Below are 18,298 nucleotides of genomic sequence, written 5' to 3' on the forward strand. Positions count from 1 at the left end.
TCAAAAGAGAAAAGAAGAAAACTACCAAGAGCTATGCATTCATCTCTCTCTACTTTCTGGTCTGTGAGATGCGAGCAAGCCGCTTTATATTCCACTACCCAGGTACAAGCTACTTCCACCATCATGTCTTCCCAAACTGTGCACTCAAGCTTGGAGCAAAATGTAACCTTCCCTCTTTAAGTTCTGCTGGTGGCCATGACAGAGGAGCAGCAGATGGCAGTTGACTTCAGGGTGTCAGCCCACCAGGAGGGGAATACCTGATGGGTGAATCTCAGATAGGCAAGGCCACGAGACCACAGACTCCAGAATGTCCTTTGCTTCTCCTGTGCCTTCACATGTTTGCTGCTGCTCTTTCTCTGGTATCTGGCATGGTGTGAATGGGTGTGGAGGAGACCCCAACTGCCTGTAATGTAGTGTGTATGTCTTATGGAAACATCCCATTCGACTGGGCATTTTTACCTGTGGATTCTTATGAAGATGATTTCTTCTTAAGCTGTACTGTCTAATTGATAATAATAATGTTAGTTTAAATAGAGTTTTGATGATTAAAAATATAAATAAGAAAGTGTCACACAGCTAGATCACATGAGTTTCTATTGAGGAGCCATATAGACTGTGGCTTATGTTAATGATTAAGGAAAACAATTGAATCTAAGTAGCCCAGTTAGCTTAAATTCTTTTAATATTAATGTTGGGAGAGTTGTGTTTAGAGGTTTCAGAGTGCATCATAGCTGAAATAAAGCTTTGAGAATAACTTAAAGTTAGACTAAGATATTTTTGTTCAATAGCTTTAGGGTGAAAAACCCAGGAAGACAATCTAAAGTTTTAGAAAGGCACATAATTGAATGAGGAACTCATTAAGGTCAGGGAACAATAACAATGCAGCCCAATTATTATTAGCTAACATGCCTATCTTGCTAGGACTGGTTGATGACCAAAGGTGAGGATTAATTCCTTGTACCCATTTTTGCCCTCAATCTCCTGATATTAAAAAAAAAAAAAAAACTATTGATGAGTGGGTATGCACCCTAAAGATTTAAAGTAGAGCCGACTGATTACTTTTCAAGTTTAAAAGTGTAAGTTTGTTATTAAGGTGTGAGGAGACAGGAACTAACGCTTTTGGGCAGAAGCATCCCTTTCAGCGAGGGGCTTTTTCTGGCTGGAGCCTTTTGGGTGGGACTCAGAGGAATTCAGTCAGAGGATTCATGGAGTTGGTGAGGTGAGATGTGGCAATGGCTTGTTCCTGTGTCTCTCTGATCTTTCAGCATTTACTCCAATGTCTGGCTCCAGGTTTTTTATTTTAAGACCTATTAGAAATTCAAGCAACAGTTAGTGACTCCTTTAAGATTCTTTATAAGATTACCTTTCAAGATAAGTAATAAAGTGATTGGTCCTTTCTTTGTAACCACAAAATGCAGCCTGCCAACGAAAGAATTGGCTGAGAAAAAAATACCCTCTGCTTGCTCATATTCTGTCAATCAGTAACAAGTTACTTAGATGTCAATGTACATGGGTTCTTGGGATGACTTTGTTTTAATCATGTAAGGGAGATGAAAAACATGTTTTTACCTGTATTCATCATAATCATTCACTTGAAAAATAGAACGTAACCACATTGTAATTCATATATTGCCTGAAAAACTTTGTTTGGGTATATAAGCTGTAGAGAAGAAGTATACAGTAGAAGAACACAGAAGAATAAAGGAGGAAACCATAAAGAGAGAGTGTGTTTTTTTTTTCCCTAACCTCCTCAGATAAAAAAGTCCTAGTACGCGGACTCTGTGGATTCCCTTTGAGCCCCACACTGCTGGAGGCTGGTCCCCCATGCAGTAATAAAATTCTGTTTCGCAAGGTGCTTTGTACAGCCATGAAAAATGTTACAAATGCAAGCTGGTAAGTGGTGTGTGCAGTTTGATGAGGGGACATCTCCCAGAGTCTGCGTCTGGGTGGACAGGACAGTCACTATACTCTCATCACACTGGAATCCTCATTCCCCACTCCCCAGGCCCAGGAAGTGACTTCCTACACATTCTTATAGGTAAATCTCAAATGTCTCGTTTACTCTGTTCTCTGCACACATTCCCTCCTCTGTTTTGGGCAGACTACTCTATCCCGTATGATAGCATTTGTCATATATTGTTGCCAATATTTGTTTACATTTGTTTTTATTCCTAAACTATGTAATTAATAGTGTTATTTAATCTTGGCATTGCTAGCATATAATTTCTGGCACATAGAAAGCTCTCACTAATTGCCAAACAAATAAATGAAGATGTATTATTATAGCATATACAGATATGATATTATTCTCTTTTGTCAACACAATATTAAGATTTACTCTATAGAGTTTATTTATTTGGGGTGAGTGTAAGCTTTATGGAAACTGTAGGGCCAGCAGGTAAGTGTTCTAATGATGTACTGTGCCCATTGGGTCTTATATAAACAGTATAATGCACTTTCTGTGTGGCATCATTTTTACTATGCCTTTGGAAGTCTCTTTTTGACTTAATAGACTTCAGTATCTAAGACACCTGAGGTTGTGTGACTCTTCCTGAGGAGACACGAACAACTCTTCTCCCTAGACAAGGCACTGATGACAGACTGGAAAAACAGCTCCACCCAGCTCTGTCTAGGTGAACCATTGAGCGTACTGGGGTTACTCATCTGAGCACGAGCACCTGAGAGGTACCTGCATCACCAAACAGCCTGTTTCAGAAAGGATGCTGAATGCAACAGCTGCATCCCTCATCATGCTGCCCCAATCGCAAACAGCCCCACCAGAATCGCATGGTGGTTGTTGTTCCTGGCAGAGGGACCTCTGGGACCTTGTAATTTTCTGACTTTCCTGAGTCTTAGGAACTTTTTTTCTCCCAAGAGGGAGCATTTCAGATAGGCGGAGATGCCATCATAGTGCTCACTTTTCTCAAAGGAAAACAATCTTCCTATGTGAAAACATACACTATCAATCAAAGGCATGAAGCCCCAGTCAGAGGCTGGGTATGAGTGAAGAGAACCATAGATTTCCACACAAACTTTGAGCCAGTTGAAGCTTAGTTGAGTGATCTACTGACTCTTGAGTTAGGGTAAAATCAGACAAAAGTATTCAAATAATTTACTTAAAATTATATGATTGTACAATGCATATAATTATACATCATTTTGTTAAAGGAATAAAATATTCATACTGAAGTAGAAGCATTATATATCTCATATTCTTATGTCTATATCCTCCCTTCTGGAACCAAAGTTCACATTCCCAAGACCCTCACTGATACTGTCCATCATCTTACAGGTATGTTCTGGAACTTTTCTTCATCATGGGTGTCCTGAAGGGCCAGGAGAACTTTAGGGCCAGAGACCCAAAGATGCAAATAGAAAGACCATGACTGTGAGTCAACAGTGGGACATCTGCTCAGATTTTTACACTGTGAACAGTTTTAAGAAACCATTTTCTTAGGCCGGGCGTTGGTGGCGCACGCCTTTAATCCCAGCACTCGGGAGGCAGAGCCAGGCGGATCTCTGTGAGTTCGAGGCCAGCCTGGGCTACCAAGTGAGCTCCAGGAAAGGCGCAAAGCTACACAGAGAAACCCTGTCTCAAAAAAAAAAAAAAAAAAAAAAAAAAAACCAAGAAACCATTTTCTTTTTTAAAGACAAGGTCTCACTATGTAATCTTGGATGGTCTAGGATTTACCATGGTCTTCCTGCCTCTGCCATCTAAGGGATTACAGGTCTGCATAACCATGCCCAGCCATTCTTGACAAACAGTAAATATATTTACATTAACCTCAAGTATTACCCAGACACTGGAGTTACTTGGAGCTTATAAAAATATAAACTCCTCTACATTTGGAGATGTTATTTCTGTCAGCTGGAAAAGTTTCCAAATGGATTCTGATGCTTTAATCCTGATGCACACTAAATGCTCAAGAAACACACACACACACACACACACACACACACACACACGCACGCACGCACGCACACACACACACACACACTTGCATGCACTCACCCATACACATGCACACTCATGGGTACTCACTCACACTCTCCCCTCATAGCCAACCCCATTTCTTATTTCAAAATAGGCATTTTGCATAATCAATAACCATATGGGTGATAGAAAGAAAAGCCCAGCTGAGGCTTCTGGCCCAAATAAATATGTCTAAGTAAATATTTTAAAAGATGTTTCTTTCATGCTTAGCCATTTCAGAGGAATCAGGCTTTAGAACTCAAGACCATCTGCCTGTCGTTTTACAAAGCTGTTCTGAGGCTGAGCACAGTGGTGCAAACTTGCAATCTCAGCATTCTAGGGGAAGAGACAGGAGGATCTCAAGTTCAAGACCAGCCTGAGCTACATACTGAGAGCCTGACTCAGGAAGCCAATGGCTGTAGCTGAATGCCTTGTCTGCCTGCCCTCCACGCACATGACCCTGTGATCCTCAGCACTACAAAGCAGAAGTTAGAAACCCGCGTTGAATGAGATTTCAAACCTGCATTGTTAATACTGACTTTTTTCCTTCTCTCAGACTCCTCCATCAGTAAAAAGTACTATGTGGAACTCTATACTAAGATAGCATTTTCATTAAGTTAAATGGTGAGGATTCTATGTAAATTGCAAAGTACAAGTTACATTTCTACTCTTTTGTATCGTTTATTACGACATTTCTTTTCCTTTCTTCTCTTCTAGGTTTCCAATTCTTTGTGAGCTAGCTACAGGATTTTTTCCACTTTTCCTTGCCTCCATAATAAAAAAGAACATGGTTGAGTGTGGGGAATAATGTCTCTCAGCAGGAGGTGTAAACTTGAGGTAAACTTGTAAACTCAAGGCTGAAAAAGCTTGTGGAGCCTAAACTTCCACGTTCTCCTGCTACCATTTAGCAGCTATCATTTATATACACAGATCCACGATTTTCTAGCGGACACATATACAGTCCACAACTGTGAAATTCAAGTGATTAGGTTGATAAATCATTTACTTTTTTAAAACTATTGATCTGATATGGAGGAGTCATGTCTTTTTCCATATCATTTTTTTCTAGACATCAAGATAGTTATTTTTAAATATTTTCATGACCACCATATGCTGGAATGTTATAAAGAAAATTTGCATTTCACAGCTTTTAAATGCATTTTCTGAATTTATACATTAAGATTTTAGATGTCAGTTTTTTTCTTCCTTTTTGAGATAAAGTTTCTAGACTGGTCTCAAACTCATGGAAGTCCTCCTGCCTTAGCCACCCATGTTTTTAGGTATCTTATTATATTCTTCATTATTATTTTTTCCGGTCATATTTGGTTTTATCCTAGGTCTCTGGGCTAGCCAGTCTCTTAATTAATTCCTTGCCATCTTTCTAGTTTGAATACAAACACAAGAACTTTGCTCTACCAACTTAGAGGTTATATTGTTTCTAAGTTATACATAACTTACATATAATTATTAGTGAACATGGCTGATAAATTTCCACAGCGAGGAGGGAGGCATTCTGCATGACACAGATGAGAAGACATCCTGCTATTTCCTCACCAGATTGACTTGGACTGAACAAAATTTGTCTGGGCACAGAAGTAAAGAGAAGCAAAATTCTCAGTGGCAGGAGTGGCTGCTTATTTATCCTTAAACAACAGGCATGGAAAACTTACAGACAAAAGTCTATATTTTTAAATAAACATGTGTAGCCATCTTCTACAGTGACCTTGAAATTAATTTCCAGTACAGAGTTTCTAATCATAAAGAGAGCTGCATGATTAGCAGTCATTTCAGGAGTATTTGCACACATGGTTACCCTTTGGTGTCTGCAGGGGATTAGATACCAAAGTCTGCAGATGCTCAAGTGGTGCGTATTTGTGTATCACCTACACACATCCATTCCTTTACCTTTAGGCCTGTCCAAACTTTTGGCATCAAAACACAATGCTGTTATATCTTCGGAAGTACACACTCCAGAACCTTGAAATTGAATCACAAAAGAAAAATCACAGACAAACCTACAAAATTTTAAGTGAGTTTATGGTTCGTGTTGAGCCTCTTACCTTTCCTGGGTACCCAAGCAGGACACAACTGAACCATCGCTTCCAGATGACTTAAAATGCTGCATGCAGTGTTAACACTGCTTCTAACACTGCTATACCTTGCTGGTTATGGAATAATGACAAATCTTGTCTGATCCTGTTTAGTGCAGGTGTAATCCCCTCCTGCACTGACAGTTTGAATCTACAATTGATTGAATTCATAGATACAGAACACACAGATAAAGGGCTACTCTTAGTAAATGAATAGTTGCCTTTACTGTTTACATAGGACCAATGGGAGCTATCTCATTTATTTGACAACTTGCACATCAATCTGGGAATGATATGTAAGAGGAGACTATGAAGAAATAAAGAACTTCATAGTTACAGATTCCTTGGTCATGATGTCAAACCTGCGGGGCTGGGGAGATGGCTCAGTTGGTAAAGTACTTGTTGTGCAAACACAAGGACCCGAGTTTGGATCCCAACACCAGCATAAAAATCTAGGTATGGAAACAATTTATAATCTCTTCTCTGGAGAGGTGGAGACAGGCCAGCCATATCAGCTGAATTAACAAGCTTAAAAAACTAAAGGGGAGATGAGTAGGCACAATGGCTCAGTTCATAAAGGTGTTTGTTCCCAAGCCTGACTTCCTCATTTCCATCAACAGCACCCACTTGGTGGAATGAATTGTCTCCTGAAACTTGGCGTCTTACCCCACTGTGGACAAGTGCATGGTGGCATACACCTCCTTATACAAATAAATGACATTTAATAGATTTTTAAAAAAAAATAGAATGGAAACTGAGGAAGACATTTGACATTGAACTCTGGTCTCCATACAAGCATGCACACAAATGCACATGAATCCACATGCATATGTGCACACCCTCTTCCCCCACAACATCACATGCGCACACAAAAACATACAAATATACACATAGTATCCACCAAAGGTATCCAGCTGAAAATGAACCAAGTTGCTTAGTGAATAATTCCTAAATTAATTGATTGTTAAACTGACTTATAAATTATCTGACTCAATATGGTTGTTTTTGTTTTTGTTTTGTGTGTGTGTATGTGTGGTTTTGGGTTTGTTCTATGTACTCTGCTGGACTCTGAGGATGTTCTGTGGACTCTGCTGCATTTCTGTAGGCATGGGTATGAAGCAGTGTCCCCGTAGGGAGGTAAGCAAGCTCTTTTTGCAAGGTCCTGCTGATAGGGACTAGTAGAGTGAATGAGAGAAGAGAATCAGTGTGTTCCTGCCCCAGGTCTGACCTTCCTGGGCAGCCATATGACTCCTGAGTTTTTTCAATACCACAAACATAGAATTCTAAACAGCTACACAAGTGAATCAATCTCTGTAATTTATAGTAGGTAAGTAAAGATCTATGCATTTGAGACTATTTAGATCAAACTTGCAGAATTTGAGGAAATGGGCTGTAAAATCATTCACAGTATAGATTAAATCTAAAATCTGACCATTAGGGTTTTCAATCCAAGGACCCAAACCTCAAAGCTGTTGGTCTGACCAAAGCACTAAAGCAAGTGTTTAAAGGATCAAGACAACTACTCAAATGTAATCGAGGTCCCGCCTTAATTACATAATTAAAGCACAGCTACACTCGAGGATGAGGACTCTGCAATTTCCAGCCCAAACAGCAATTCCACTCTTGCTGTAGGGATTAACTTTATAACTTGGTGGCTGATTGCACATGTGCCCTTCATCTGGAAAACGAAGTCCAAAGAGGGCATAAACAACTCTCAACTATTGAGCAGCATCCACAGGCCCTGTGTTCCATGCACAATATGCCTTCTAATCCTCAGAACATTAGCTGGTGGGGATTATAAGCTTCATTTTATGAAAACTAAACTCAAATGCTTTAAGACTGTGGGTGAGGATACAAAATCTGTGAATGGTAGAACCAGAAATGGAGCTGGACAGGTGTTATCCCAAGGCTTCTGTTCTGTATAGTGTATCTCATGATCTCCAAGAGTCTGAGCACATTTTGAATGAAAGAAAATATATCCAGTGGTGATGAAGATGAGGGGAGGGAGAAGTTAACATTGAGATTTTTGTCAGATTTGCAAGTATATCATAAAGGATTCTAGATGAAATTTTTCTTTAGTCTCTGAACAGAAATCACTCTTAGCAGTCAGTTGTCACGTGACTTTTTCTGAGCACACACAAATATGTATATATGCACATATATGTAATGTCTATGTTTACTTGCTCCTGATTGGAATGGTGCCAAAGGCCTAAAGAAAAGATTCTGTTCAAGTCTGTCTTGCAGAGCCAATGAAGTTACTGAGGTCCCTTACATGAGCACAATTGACTCTTAGATAGCTACATCTCTAGAAAGTGCTCTGTGTAACTCATAGGCAGCTAGATCAGTGAGGAGTCCTACATACAGTCATCTGATCACCTCTTATACACCCCCAAAGAGGAGAAATACCACCAGAGGATCAGCCCTTTGGGTTTTGTGAGTCTCCAGCTCCCTGTAGATGATCACAAGTGCTTTTATTGAAGGTAGCCATTGCAATGTCCACCCCAAAGGAATCAGCTACACAATAGCAACAAATCAAGTTCTTTCACTCACCTGTACCCAGGAGAGAATACCAATGACATTTTAGAGAATTTTCTAGGAGGTTTTGCATTCCTAGAGAAATAGGAAGTTAGAACTCTGAGCTCTGAAGCTACAGTCTTTGTTGAAATTTGTCTGTTCACCAACTAGTCATACATGGACAAATAAGCTCACATTCCCACATCTTTGTTTACTCAGTAGAGGTTCTAGTAGTATTCATGTCTGTAGTGGGTAGCCATTCCAGCTTGGTTCTGGAAGTTCCAACCCCCATTGAGACTCTGGCAACTGTCAGGCCTACGAGGCGGGGTGAGGGGAGGCGCCTGGGGACCCGAGAGCTGGATGGGCCAGCGCTCTCTCTGGGCGCTGCTCTCTCGGTGCCGGAACGCTGACCGGTGGAGATTGACTGTGCAGAGCTCCGGAGAACACCGCTGGACTGCATTACACCTTCCCCAGACCCTGCGACCTACCCATTACTTAATTTGTGAGTTACGCCATTAAATAAATATCCTTTTAACTACGTGGAGTGGCCAAAATAATTTCTCCAATACATGTCTACCCCTTCAACTTGTGAGAAGGTTGTGCTTGTGCACACTTTAATCCCAGCACTGGAGAGGCAGAGGCAGGAAGATCTCTGTGAGTCTACATAGTGAGTTCCAGATCAGACAGGCCTACATAGTAAGACCCTGCCTCAATAAATAATAAACAAACAAACAAGCAAATAAATAAGCAAACAAATAAAGAATTCATACAAAGAATCTAGCCAAGTATCTAGGGTAGAATAAAAAAAAAAACATCACTTTCCCCCCACATTACATCATAGACTATGTTTCAATCAACCGAGTTATTGGTAAATAGTTCGGTAACCAACTGGAGCTTCACTTCTGTTTTGGAGTATGTATTTAGAATTCATGGATCTTAGGTTAGACGATAATCATTATTGCTGTCTAGGCTCCTGTGCTTACTCAGAGATAGTAATCCCACCTCCCAAAATACTTTCTAACCATGATCTTCAATACAGTAAGTTGTGCCTGCCATATTCTCTTGTCTGGCTCTGAGTACATCAGACATTTTTGTTTACCAGATCTTGGGAGTGTGTACAGATGATCCAGAACTCTAAAAGCATTCTTCTGTTCTACCCTCACTAGAGGATAAAGAGTGAATCCATGGTTTTCTGGTGAGATTGCTTCTAAAAGAAGAAGAACCAATGACATTCTGAATACGTGATTACCAAAATGCCACCAAATCTGAATAGACAAAGCAGAGAAGACTGCCACAAGGACAGGAACGTTGTGAGTTCAAGGCCCCTGAACTACAAAAAGAGACCTTGTCTCCAAAAAGGAAAATAAGAGAACTGAAAGATGTCTCAGTGCTTAAGAGCACCTACTGCTCTTATGGAAGACCGGAGTCTGGTTCTCAGCACCCATATTCACATTGGGTAGTTCACAACTGCCTGTAACTTCTAGTTTCAGAGCACTGGGCCCCCTCTTCTCATCTCTGTGGGCACTGTATGCATGTGCTGCACATACAAAGAAGCAGATATGTACACACACATCAATTAAAAAAGAGAAAGTATAAAACCACACCATTTGCAAGATATGGAGAATACTAAGAAGAGGAGGTATTTCTTTGAAGGGCTTACCCTCTAATCAGGGAAACAAGAGATGGTCAGTACCTCCAAGCTTACTGGGATTTCTATCAGAACTACAAATATTCATGCGGTAATTTGAAATCTGACAAATTTAACAAAGAACTAATTTGGAGAGTGACAGCTCAGCCTGAAGATATATTTGATGGCCACAGTCCTTGTCATTGTGCTTCAGTGGCATGGAGATGGACCAGATGTGGGTGTCAGGGAATCTTCCTAGCTGATTAGGTTGCTGTAGACACACAGAGGCCATACTCTAAATTAGCTCCGATGATCTAATCAGAGTGAGCAGACTACTAGAGTCTGTGATGGAGACATATCGGCAGCTGATGAAGGCTGTCTGGAGGGATTTGGGTGAAAAACCAAAGTATATAAATGCTGAAAGCAGTTTGATTCCAGTGTAAGAATTAAGGGTAATTCAAAAGGAAATGGTTATGCTAACAATTCATTTTTTTCTTGATTCTTTTTTTCTTTAAAGTTTGTCTTTATATATATGATTTTTATGAATCACGTAAATAGCTTACCACAACTTATAAGTGACTATGTGTGTGTGTGTGTGTGTGTGTGTGTGTGTGTGTGTGTGTGTATACTTTTTGGGGGATAGTGTCTCACATAGTCCAGGCTGGCTTCTTCACTATGTAGCCAAGGCTAGATTTGAACTCTGGATCCTTCTGCCTCTACCTCCTGGGTGCTCAAATGACAGGTGTGCACCACTATGCCCAGCTTAAAATGTGCTTCTTAGAAAATACATAGCAAAATATTGTGAAAATTTCCCCTACCCTTTTGTTACTCATTCCCTAGAGTCTTGTTAATCATCTCTATTGATCTGTGCTATTTACTGAAATGATCAAAACTTGAGTCCGCGGAATCAGAATCTCTGGTTACTAGACCCATGTTGTTTCACAGGTCCATTTACCAACACAATTAGGTAACCCCAGCCATCGCCTATGTACCGAATATATTTCCTATTGTTTGCGCGACACCCTATGGATATGGACCATTGCGTCTAATAATGTGATTGCTCTGCCCTTCCCGCTCTCTTCCTGCTATGAGCAGCCTGGTGCGGTCTTGTATTGAAGTTTAATGCAATTTTTGTTTTCTTTCCCTGCCACAGCTTCTTCCTGTTGGGAACAGAAGCTGACAGTGCTTAGCCCAGAGTCATAGGACTGTAAACACCCTTCAAGGGAGGACATTGCATTTAGTTTACAGTTTTTATATCCATGTGTTACATGTATTAAGAGTGTGATACAGTGTGATGTCATGTAAGTGAGATTCCTCCTGCACTACACTGTCCACTCACAGACTCGTCTCTTGATGGTTATGTCATCTGTGTGCACATCGTATGTATGTGTGCACATGCCTGTGGTCATGCTTACTACCCATGTGGGGTGTTTGGGAGCTGGGGGCTGAGTTCAGTATGGCTTTCTCAATAGCTGTATCTAATGTTTTTATTGTTATTTTTATTTTTGAGTTCATAATATAATTATATCATTTATCTTTTCACTTCCTCTCTCCAAATATCCATATATCCCTCCTTGCTCTCTTTTAACTCTGTGGTCTCTTTTCTTCACTAACTGTTTTCACATGAATATATGTATGTATGCATGCATCTGTATAGATACACTGCTCAGTCTGTAGAATGTACATATGTATGTATGTATATATGTATGTATCTGTATAATACCCTGCTCAGTCTGTCGAACATATGTATGTAAGTATGTATGTATGTGTCTGTATAAATAACCTGCTTCATCTATAGAATGCACACATGTATGTATATATGTATGTATGTATTTATCCATATAATACCCTGCTCAGTCTATAGAACATATGTATGTATATATCTCTATAAATATCCTGCTCAGTCTGTAGAATGTACATTTGTTTGTATATATGCATGCACGTATGTATGTATGTATGTATGTATGTATGATCCATATAATACCCTGCCCTGTCTGTATATTGTTACTGGTCTGTGTGTTTTCAGGGCCAACTTCATCTTACTTTGTAAGACAGAGTCTCAAGTTAAATCCAGAGCTTGCCATTCTGACTCGACCTGGATGGTCCGTGAGGACCTGGGAATCTGCCCGCGTCTGACTCCATCACTGGGGTGGCAGGTGTGCACCATTGTCCTTGGCTCATGCTGTGTTTTCACAGGCAGTTCCAGAAGTTTTGGAGTGATGCAGGCTGGGATGGGTCCATGCGGCAGACACCCTCCCATGCCTTCCTGTCTGTGGGTTTCATGGATTGTAACTGTTAGAGAGAATCCCATGTTGCTATGAGACCTTTTCTGTAATTTCTGACAAAATAACCTCAGTTGTGAAAATTGTATCCATTGCTGTCAAAATGAATACAACCCCTTCTAGGATACAGGGATCAATTAACTAATGAGACAAGAAGTGGCTATTGCTGGGGGAATGGAGGAGTGGGAAAAGTACATACTGTTTAAGCACAGGGACCTGAGTTAAATCCTACAGATCCTGTGCGAAGCCAGGTGCAGTTGTGAACATCTGTAATCGCAGTGTCCTACAGTGAGATGAGAGAGCAGAGACAGGAGCTGTGGACGACAAAGGCACCCTGTCTCAAAAAAGGGTAAACGTGAGGACCAACCTCTGGAACTGTCCTCTGCCCTCCAGATCACACTGTGACACACATGGGCGTGCATCACACCTCATACATACATGTGCACACAGTGAAGATGTGGCTGCTTTGGTTACAGTGCGGGTGGTAGCGTATCTGGATCCCCCTGACCACACTGATCTCTAGACATCATTCCAGATCTCTGCCTGGCTAGATAAAGCCTAGGAGGGAAGAGTTCATTCAGGGCCCATGCACAGTCTTTATTCCACCATCACAGAGGTCACATTCTTGTACCCGTGATATCAACACTTGACTGGATATTGTCTAAGACTGGCTAACCTCAACTAGCCACTGTGTGGCAATGGTTATTGAGTCCTGCTCTCTTAGGACATTTAATCTCTCTCAGGCTTCTGACCAACCAGACAACTTATTCTCTACTCTATTATCTGTCTGTCTATCATCTATCTGTCTGTCTATCATCTATCTATCTATCTATCTATCTATCTATCTATCTATCTATCATCTATCTATTTATCTACCTACCCATCTATCTATCTGTCTGTCTGTCTATCTATCTGTAACCATGAGCACACATCTTTATCTTAGACAACCTGTGTCTCACATGCAATGATATGCAATGAGGTTGCGCACATACACCACCCGAATTTCTGTGCCATGTTGATTTCCCCTCACTGCTCTCTTCCAGGTTATCTATTTTCAGTTGGTGACTCATGCACCAAATTATCCTTTGGCAGCCTGGACCATGTGGGTCAACGGCAGTCTTCTTGGTGTTATCAGGCTCAAAGAGAGGCCATCCAAGGCCACAGGAGCCAGCTGAGGTATGCTGTTGGTAGCTGACAGTGACGCTGTGCTGCGTGCTGGTGTGTGGTGTGCTTGCCTCTAGAGCTGCTTTTGCCTGATCTCAAAAGCCTGCTTGCTTCGGGTTTTAAAGCACAAAACCACTTGCTATTCTAATTAAGTTACTTAGAAGTGCTGTGTCTTTGCCGTTTTCTCATTTAAGATTTATTAGTGGGTATGGGAACAGCATTTATTCTAGGACTAATTACTAAGAAAAGCCTTCCCGAGTGCGTTATCCAAAGCCTCCGGAGTGAGATCTCCTCTGGCTGGAAGGAACAAGGCCCCTTTTGTACATGGGATATCCAAGTCCTATGGTTTCCTGTAGTCTTCTGTATGGTTCTCAGCTGGGTCCGGTGGGCTTCCCTCACGTGCAGGGCTGCTCATGGTCAGTAGACTGATTCGGGAGAGCTTTTGCAGAACTTTGGAACAGCCTCCCTGACTTCAGAATCTCACTCTGTGAATCTGCTCTTGCTTTCCTAGATTCTCAGTGTGTCAGCTCCAAACTCTGCTAAGTCCTTCCCCTCTTCCCGCTTCTTGAGGCCCAGCCTGAAAACTCCAGAGCAGTGGTCCTCAACCTTCCTAATGCTGAAACTCTTTAATACAGTTGCTCTTGTTGTGCTGACCCCAACTATAAAATTATTTCCTCGCTACTTCATAGCTATAATTTTGCTGCTGTTATGAATCATAATTGTAAATATCTGTGTTCTCCAATGACCTTAGGCTGCCCCTGTGAAAGGGTCTTTCTATCCCCCGAGTCGTGAACCACATGCTGAGAATTGCTGCTCTAAAGAGTAGCCTGAAGCAAACAGGGCTCATCTGTTCGTCCCACAGAGATCATTACCTCCATGCCTAACAGCACATGGGCGTGAAAAGCACTGTTTCTTCTGTTTGGTTTTCTCATCTGAGTATATGAATCTAGTCCCATCTTGATCCATTTCTTCAATTACTAATGTCAATCTGGACCTTGAATTCAATAACCTTAGATTACTGATTGACATCCCTTTTCTTTGTGTTTGGGATGGGACATAAGGAGAGAGTACAGTAAATGCTTTGACTTTGAAATGAAGTAGAAGAGAGTTTTCAAATATTAACCTTTGTGGCTATCATTTATGTATGGAAATATATCTATTTGTGGTTATGACTTATCCCTTGGGATTATTTTCTCATCTTCTGCTCCCTCACAGCATCTTGTACCCTATCCTGAGAATAATTGCCTATGGACTTAGCGTTTTGCTCGTAGATGTCCATGGCTTCTTCCTAATTGCTCCCCAAATCTTGTTTCTGAAATGATAATATTCATGCAGTTCCTCTATTCAAGGGCATTTGATCAAAAGTAGGTCAATGATGTGCTCCCTCTGGGAGCAGATGTTTGCTATGCCTTGGCAGTCCTGGACTTACTTCTCCCTTTCAATCGTGTTGCCTCTGTTGATATTGTGGCCTCCTGCTCTGCCTTGCTGGGTGCCAGTGTGGTTTGTTTGTTTTCTAGACTCATTCATTCTGAACATTCCCCAAGCAACTCAACACATTCCTCTTCTATAAAATATTCAGTGTACATTTCTTCTGCTTGTAATGAGTGAGCGAAGGACACACAGTGGCATTCTGGCTGTATATATTTTATCCTGCAAGTAGTCTGTGGGTTAGTAGAGATGAAGAACTAGATGGCTTATTTACCTTTGTATCTTCTGGAAGAACAAGGGCAATTATAGATGTTAAATCAATGTGGGATTCCATTTAACCAAACATCAAGTGCTTCTGGCTTATTTCTCCTACAGGATGTGCTATCTTTAAGTAAAATAGAGAAGTCATAGAACCAGTTATAGCTGGTCAGAGCCTTCTGGAGAGAACTTCTGAAGAAAAAGTCTTTTTTGTTCATCAGTAGAAGAGAGTAACATCTTTCATGTCACTTCACAAAAAGCTCCAAACGTCTCTGTAAAACCTACAGTTAGAAATCTGCAAGATCTGGAAGTTGCCATTGACAACAACCAACTCTCTTTTCTCCTCTACAGCTTTTCACACCTGGCATCTGAGTTGATATTTTTATCATTTCTTCTATTTGTTTCCTTTTAAGAATGCAAGGATTGGAATTTGTATGTTCTTGCTTCTCTAGTCTTCCATTGGAAGGGATGTTCTCATCATGTATGTGAGGATGTTTTCTTTCCCTGTCTCCATCCCAAAGCCTAATTTCAGAAGCCCACCAACGCATATCTGCTATTGCTTCAATGACCCGGGCACATCCATCTACTGCCTCCCATCAGAGCTAAATCTGGCAAGAATTGAACTCCTCACCTTTTAAACTGTCACCTTGTCACTTTCTCACCACCATTAAAATGAGAAGCATCCCACAGACAAGTAAAACGGGACACATTTTTCTCTGTCATATTACGTTGCTCACACCAATCATGTCTACATGAGTCGTGTTTCACACTGTTTCTTCAGGTTTTCATCACCCGTGCATACAGCAAACAAAGCAACAAAGTAGGCACATTTAGATTTGCATAACAGAACTAATTGATAGGAAGGAATCACACTTAGTGTCTGTGTTATTCCTGGAACTTAGCACTTTCGTCTAACTGACTAAGGAAGAAGGGAATCGGAACCAACACAAATTGCTTTTACCCCTGAGATCATCTTCTCTGGTTTAGCTTAGTTTTCATATGCTTTGTGTCTTCCTTAAGGACAATTAGATGGCTGGCTGGTGCCAAACAATGACAATAAAATAAACACAGAATCCTAAATAGAAACATATTTAGAAGGGATAAAATATAATTATCTTTGTGACACAAGTTTGTTTATTTTTTTTTTTGTGTGTCTTGCAGATACTTTATATTTTGTGACTTGTTATCTGGCATTTAAATAAGAATTAATGTTTGGTTCAATGTATCATAAGTATCTGGCCTTTATCTAAGCACAACTGATTATTAAATGGCTATTAAGTTCCTTTGTTTTAAAATCATTGCCAATTATTTTGTTCTGTTTGTTTGTTTTCTTTCTTTCTTTCTTTTTTTTTTTTTTGAGACAAGTTATTCCATATGACTTCAAACTCCCTGTGTAGGCAAGGCTGACTTCAAACTTTTGATTCTTCTGCCTCCCAAGTCCTGGCATTACAAGAGTGAACCACACACACTTAATTCATCATTGATTTTTTAAGCTATAAAGACCCACACCAATAAAGACACTTTTATTTACCCAATGACATCAGCTTGATACACAGCGAGTTGCCTGAGTAGACAGGGCAGGACCTCAGCATCTCTTGTATCACTGGGCACTGCTTTTTGCATATTCCTAAAAAGTCAAACCCTTTGCTTTCCCAAACCATTTTCACTTCTGCTTTCTTCCATTCACTCGAGTGTGAAAATACCAGCACCTCTCCAGACTCCATCCTCCCAGCCCACTGAGCTGCCATGCTCCTTTAGCTCTGAGTTACCTCTTCCATGGCTGGACTCTTCTTTCTGTCATTACTGCCACCGCAGTGCTCTGGTCTTGCCTCTCTTGCCTTCATTATTGCAATAGATCTTCCTGGGGCCCTCGGTTCTACTCACTTCTCTTGCCTTGTAATCCTCCACTGCCAACAGATTGGGCTTTCTACAGGGATAGCCGATCATTTTATTTCCTGCTCAACAAAACATGGATGCCTCATTGCCGTGATAATAAAATTCAAATTTCATAGCGTGATATTCATTGTTATGATCTGAAACCAGCCATCAGTTAAGTGTTAAACTGCATGTAATATAATTTTCCTTCTGCTATCAAGATTCTATAATTATATTTTTGCTTTACAGGCTTTATCTCTTACTTCTCACTGTAGGGCTCCACTCACTATGCCTTCTGGCTCTGCTAGTCTTTTCAAAATATGCACTGTACTCCCCTGTGTCTGTGGCCTTGTAACACCTGTTCATTTTGATCGAAGTACTCATTCATTCCTCTTTCCTGAGTCCCAAATCCCATTTATTCTTCCTGAAAAAACTCACATGACAATTTGTTTTGATTCTCCCAGTTGGAATTAAACTCTTCTCTCTGCATTGTTTTAATGATTTTTCTCCTACTTACATCAATTGAGCTTAAAAATTATTGAAGTGCATATTCTTTTCTACTGTGCTGATGAAACACTGTCAGGTGAGAGGTGAATTGCTTTGTCTGTATCTGCCCCTCATCTCTTATTTGCGTAGGCCACCCTGTCTCATGGAGAACTTAGTCTGTGCACCTCTTCCCACTCGAAGTTTCGCTGACCCCATGGGTATGTCAGCTGGCCTCAAAACATTTCTTGTAACATAAACGTCTCGTTAACGGTATACTACACACAACTGTTAAAGTCTTCCTTGCCAGACTATAAATGTCTAACTCGCTGTTACGCTCCCTATAATTGGTTCAATGTTTAACACACAATAGTAAATATTTGTTCAATGAGTGAATGAATTTAATTCTGTTTGTTCATGTCATAACTACACAACCAAACCTTATGTATTTGATAGACTGAGCATCCAGCAAATGCATATGATTTGATGTAGAGATATCCCTCCATACACAATGGGGTTAGCTCCCAGTAAACACATCAAAGTACAAATAATATGAGTCACAAACATGTTTTTGACTAACAAATTTTGTGTTCAAGAAATTGTA

Source organism: Peromyscus maniculatus, chromosome 3 (genome assembly GCF_049852395.1).
Source record: "Peromyscus maniculatus bairdii isolate BWxNUB_F1_BW_parent chromosome 3, HU_Pman_BW_mat_3.1, whole genome shotgun sequence".
Classification (NCBI taxonomy): Eukaryota; Metazoa; Chordata; class Mammalia; order Rodentia; family Cricetidae; genus Peromyscus; species Peromyscus maniculatus.